The 5,973-nt window shown below is 31.3% G+C and overlaps 2 non-coding genes across 2 annotated transcripts; both read right to left on the bottom strand.

Moving 5' to 3' along the window:
* Positions 1 to 562: 562 nt before the first annotated feature.
* Positions 563 to 629, bottom strand: LOC137752754 (small nucleolar RNA SNORD109A). The gene has a single exon (XR_011071280.1). It is a non-coding gene; the product is annotated as a small nucleolar RNA SNORD109A (small nucleolar RNA).
* Positions 630 to 5,289: 4,660 nt separating this feature from the next.
* Positions 5,290 to 5,356, bottom strand: LOC137752751 (small nucleolar RNA SNORD109A). Its single transcript, XR_011071278.1, has one exon. It is a non-coding gene; the product is annotated as a small nucleolar RNA SNORD109A (small nucleolar RNA).
* Positions 5,357 to 5,973: the final 617 nt, after the last annotated feature.

Genomic DNA, 5,973 nt, shown 5'->3' with positions numbered 1-5,973 from the left:
TTTAAATTTATTAAGACACAATTTATGGTCCTCCCAGCATATGAAGAATTCCAAAAGACACATGGATGGAGCTGCTTATTTCTATTCTCTTATGTGCTGATACTAGTTGTAGCAATTCTATGCAAAAAAAAATTGTCAGAAAAAGTAAATATTAATTGAGAAAATGCTTAAATGGTAATCATAATAAAATACAATTTGGTCTCATTGCCATTATGTAACATCTAAATGTCCTATATTCCCTTATAATTTCCCAATATTACTGATAACACTAATTATAGTCACTTGACCACTTTTTAAGTTATTTATATGTTTCTATATTTAAATTTTTATTTCAATATTTGTTCACAGTTAACAACAAATAGTTTAAAATATATGAAACACCAGACCTCTCTTCAATGTGAAACTCTAAGCATGAAGTCTGCCTAATGAAGGTTTTATGACAGTGCAATTTGATAAGAGAATGGAAAAGCATGTGCATAGAGGCACTGTAAAATTACTGAGGAGGTCACCATATTGGCCCAATTTTTAAATTGTTCTCGTCCTATGAATAGACATCCAGCTGGAACCTCTGATTAATGTCTGGAAATAATCTTCTAGAATCCCCAGACAAGTATGCTTACCATTGATCTTGGTAAGGTAGCTCTTGACAAATGAGCATTTCTATAACTGGGTTACATTCCTACAGAGCTATTATTTGTATTAACAAGACAGTAAATGCTTCAGCTTTAGTAAATGCTTCAGCTTTAGTTTATTGAAGCTAGCAATTTGGCAACTGCATAAACTTCTGCAGAACCACTTCTCTCTATGGGGATGGCACAGTTTGGAATACGGTAATGTTGACACATGCAAAAATTAGAACAGAATAAATAATGTGGCAGAAATCAATTTTCAATATTTATCAGATTATTGGAGCAAAAAGCAATCAACACCACAACAACATCCCATATAAGCTTGCTGTTAGCAACTTTATCTTTTCTCACTCTCCTAAGCAATATTAGTTCACATTGGAACAATACTATTATTGCCAAGTGCTGATCTACTGATTGTATCACTAGATCTAACTATATTTTTACTCGATCTGCACTTACAATTTTTTCATTAATTTTCTCTCTCCAGTAGTATTTTTTTAAAAAACTTTTACTTTTTCTATTTAGGGGCAACACCCATATTTCTAATCTGCAAAAATTTAGCCAAACTCTCTAGATGGAATCATATTAATGTTTTCCTGCCATATGTGCTTTTCCATTTTTCTTAGACCTGCTTAACCAAACCAAGAGCATCACTAACTTACACTCCAATCTCTATTCAATCATGCCCACTTTGCCACAGTCTCTCAATCTAATTACCATTTTTTTGTAATTTAGTAAATAATGAGTTTACCACATAACTAAAGCTGGCCTGGAGAAACGACCTTGGATTTATCTTCACACAAACAGTATACTTAGAAGATACTGACAAGATAACTTGTGAATATTGAGGGCAAGGAGACTTTAACCTATGTTTATTGGAAATTCTTGACTTGTGGACACACTCCAGAGTTAGGTAAGCCATGTTTGATATATAAGTTTGATTCGACAGGACCCTAACCTTATATATACAAAGCACACTGGCAACCAGATGTTCGTGTGTCTCTGTGTCAAGTTCACAAACACACTCATACATACATAAACACACATCTAGGCTCTCATCTGAATAAACCACACAATGCTTATAGGGTGGTTGGTGCAAAATAAAAGTGTATCAGTAGCTATTAGACCTTTCAATGAAATGATAATAATTTTCAAGATTTACCACTAGATTAAAATTTTTTGTATTCTGTGTCATTAATCTACTACTTTAACATGACACCATAACTTACAGCTTTATATTTATTTTCTTATTTGTTCATTCTCAAGCATGAATTGCCAGCACAAAGGACAAAGAAATGAAAAGAAAAATCCATAAACCAAATATAAATCTTCTCAAGTTATCTGGAAAGAAACACACGTAGCACCAGAATCTTAAAAATTCCTGCTAGGAAGCTATCCTGAGTAATTTCTTCATGTTAACACTCTTTTAAATACAGTGTAATCAATTTTGCCCTCTCATTGTCATCATAAATTAATTATCAGAATTTAAATTATTATTATAAATAAAACCTGTATGATTTATCTAAACAATAGCTTTTTCAGAACATCTGAACCTTAGTATACAAATTTTGTTTTGAAATTAATAATAGTATTCAAGTGATTGGAATTGAAAGGCTATCATGGCATGGCTGTGAGTATTTAACGTTATTGCAATGTTTGATTTACGAAATGTCTGTGTTTAAAAGAGAACTTCTTGACTTATCCTAAAGACATCAATTGTTAGTCCCCAAATAACACATTGTTTGGTAGACAATATTCCTAGGAAATGTATTAGCTAATATTTGGTCTATTTTGATGGGATATTTTAAACTTTCTAATAAAAATATGTGTAGAAAAGAGCATGCACTATAATTGTACAACTTAATTAATTTGCCATCCAAACACAGCAACTAATCAACACACAGGTTGTAATACAAATATTACAAGCATTCCAAAAACAACCCAGGTGCCTTATTTCCATGACAATCTCCTACATGACTTTCAATGACTAACTCATTTTCAGATCATAGGTTAGTAAATTCACATCAGATATGGATGTGGCAATTTCAAAATGGAAATAACTGGCAAGTATAGAATACTGCATCCACAATGATATAATTACATGCTAATGTAATAATCAGTGAAAATGGAATATTCACTAAATTCTGCCACCCTCTGGGCCATTACAGAGATACAAAATTATTCCAAAGTAATAAAATCTATTCAAAGTATTTTTAATCATATGGAATCAAGTTAGAAATCAGTAATAAAAATCGATAGAGAAAGTCCAGCTGCTTGGAAATTAAACAATGTCCTTCTAAATAATCCATAATTCAAAAATAAATCAATATGGAAATTAGAAAATACATTTATATGAGTAATAAGAAGGATGAAGAATGCCAAACTTGTGCTCTTGTGACTTATAGGGAAGTTTAGAGTAAAAAGCAATATATGAGAATTGAAGAAGGCTGAAAATCAATAGATTATATATCACAAGAGCTAGATCAAGGAGACTGAATCAAACTTCAGAAGAGTAAAGAAAAATTAATGAGATTAAGGGCATAAAAACACCAAAATAGAAAGCAGACAGGCAATAAGAAATATTAACAAATATTAGTAATTTGAAATAGTTAGTATGATCGAAACCCTCCTGGCAAGATTAATCAAGAATTAGAGATAACACAAAATGCTAAATCTAAAAGACATACTGCTATATTTAAAATAAAATACTTAAAAAATAAAGACATACAAAATAAGAAGAGCATATTACTAACACATTTACAACAATGAATTTGATGTTTCAAATAAAATGTTCATCTGATTAGTAAGAATCTTGTGCAAATGATGTAGTCACAAAGGGAACAAAATTATACAGTCCATTTTTATAAACTTAAAAAATACATAAAAATAAAGTACATTTTTCAGAAGGAGCAGCATTTGGGGAGAAGAGGTTGGAGCTGGTCATAAGGAAGGGTTCTATTATGCCAGTCCTATTCTGCTTCTGTGTCTGAATCCTGTATTATTGTAGAGTAATAATATGGGCAATTTACTGAAAATATATTATGCATCAATATAGTGTTATACTCTTTGGATTGAGACAGTATCCCTGACTTCATGTCTCTGTGAATCTACTAATAGTAACAAATATGCAAATAAGGGTTTGCGAGAAGACATTTTTAAAAGTCAAAACGTCCCATTTTTTCCTGCTCTTCATATGCTTGCTCAAAAGTTTGTTAATGATCGAGGTTCTAGAGTTCATTTCAATATCTGGCTAAACCAATTTCCTTTTTTGATCTATGACTATTTTTTTTAGTTATTACTCAACTCTTTAGAATTATCTTCTATGGTTCTATAAAAAAATATAAATAAACAATACATAATAAATATAAACATAAGTATTTCTTGATGGAATCTGTGACCGAACTTTGTCAAGAAAAATGTTTACCTACCCTTAGGGCATTAATCTCAAAGTACCAGGTAACACATAATCTTCAACATAGCTTGCCAGGAAATATATGGACCACTCTTTTTGGTGATGCATATTCAAGTTTTAGAAATAATGATGCCATATATGATATTTCATATTTCTCCATTTGATATCTCTAACATAATACCTTTTCTTTTTAGCCCAACACAGTATTGAAAACTGAACTATTTTGGGTTTCAAAAGAATATGGCAACGTTTATTGTATAAAAACTTCATGGTCTTGAAGAGATCTAACAAAATTTCACATACAACTTTCCATGTTGCAAAAATGAGAAACAACTAATTTATGCTAATCCACAAAGATTAAAGTAGAAACAAAAATGTAATGCAATGTGACCACAAATGCCTATGAATAATTGAGTCTATATCCTGAAATCCCAACAATAAAACAGATGAGGAAAATCTGATAATATTTTGGAAGATTTCGATTTTACTACAATAATTTTTTGATCCACTATAAAATTACCAAAAATTCTCTAAAATTCTACATTTTTCCATCAAAGCAGAAAAGAGTTAAAATGAAAGAAGAAATTATAAAGATTCAATAATGTAAGTGACCTTAGTGAGGGTCTCAAAGAGATAAAGGACACATCATCAAAATATTCTCAAATAAGCCTCTTAAAAGATAAAACAGAGAGACCTCAGGACCTGGCACAGAACATATGAAATATGAATTTCAAAAAGCTACTCACCCTTATTCTCTGAATTGGAAGACCTGATTCCAGTCCTTCAATTTCAGCAAAACATGACAAAAAGAAAAACAGAGTCTTAGAAAATATTCAGTAGTAAAAATAACAAAGAACTAAAATTTGGTTCCATTACCATTATTTACTGTACACATGCAGTGTTCCCCTCTTTTAGTTCAACATTACTGAGACTTTCAGTACCCATCACAGTTGCTTGTTCCCTTCTTAATTCAATCCTTTTCATTTTCTCATTCATGACTCAAGAACATATTTCCTATATGCATGTATATATAGTCATATTTGTGACTCTGTTCAAAGTGAGCAAAATAAAGCAAAATGGATCACTGATCATAAAGGTGCATACTGCCTTACAAGATAGGACACTAATGCCCTTTTCTGTGAGAAAGAAAAAAGCATGCTAACAGTGGCATTATGTTGTTACTGAGGGGTCACCAAATAGAACCAGGCTCTAAGAGTCTTATTTGTCCTATTAGAGGGGCATTCATATGGACCTCAGATTGACATCTGGAATGAGTCCCTCAGCATCCTCAGACAGTTGTGCTCATCATCGATCCAGACAAGCACCCTCCCAACAAATAAGCATTTCCACAGCCAGGCTTATTTCCTTCAGGCTTATCTACTGCACTATGAATAAAGAACAGTACATGGTAGAGTAGACATTCTATTTAGTATCTGAATAATGGAATTCTTATATATATATATAACATCGAAAAAAGTGACCTTGGATTGTTCTAATAAAATTAGATAAAATCTATTGGGAAAACACAGAAAAAACTTAATAACTAAAAATTTGAAGAGTAATTAGTGTAGCAAAATTATATGTGGTATAATTACAGTACAAGTATAAGTAGAAACATCTATGTTCTGAATGTTCCAGATATAGATTAAAAATATCAATGTTTAGCACACTTGCATTTAACTACAAGTTATTGTCATTCAATACAAAATAGTGAAAAAAGGAATTACGGCAATGACTCTCCAAAATTATTCAGGTTACTTTTTAAAAACGTTTCAAAAAGGGAAGAAACAATAATGAGAATTCCTTGAACCATGTAGACAGTCACAAGAAAAAATGTATCTATCATAAAAATATTCTTTCTTGAGTCTCTGAATGATCTCACATCGACTACTGACATCACTAGTCATAAAACACATAAGAATTTCGAATGTA

The sequence above is a fragment of the Eschrichtius robustus genome, chromosome 1, assembly GCF_028021215.1.
Source record: "Eschrichtius robustus isolate mEscRob2 chromosome 1, mEscRob2.pri, whole genome shotgun sequence".
NCBI lineage: Eukaryota > Metazoa > Chordata > Mammalia > Artiodactyla > Eschrichtiidae > Eschrichtius > Eschrichtius robustus.
This window is presented reverse-complemented; position numbering and strand designations above follow the sequence as displayed.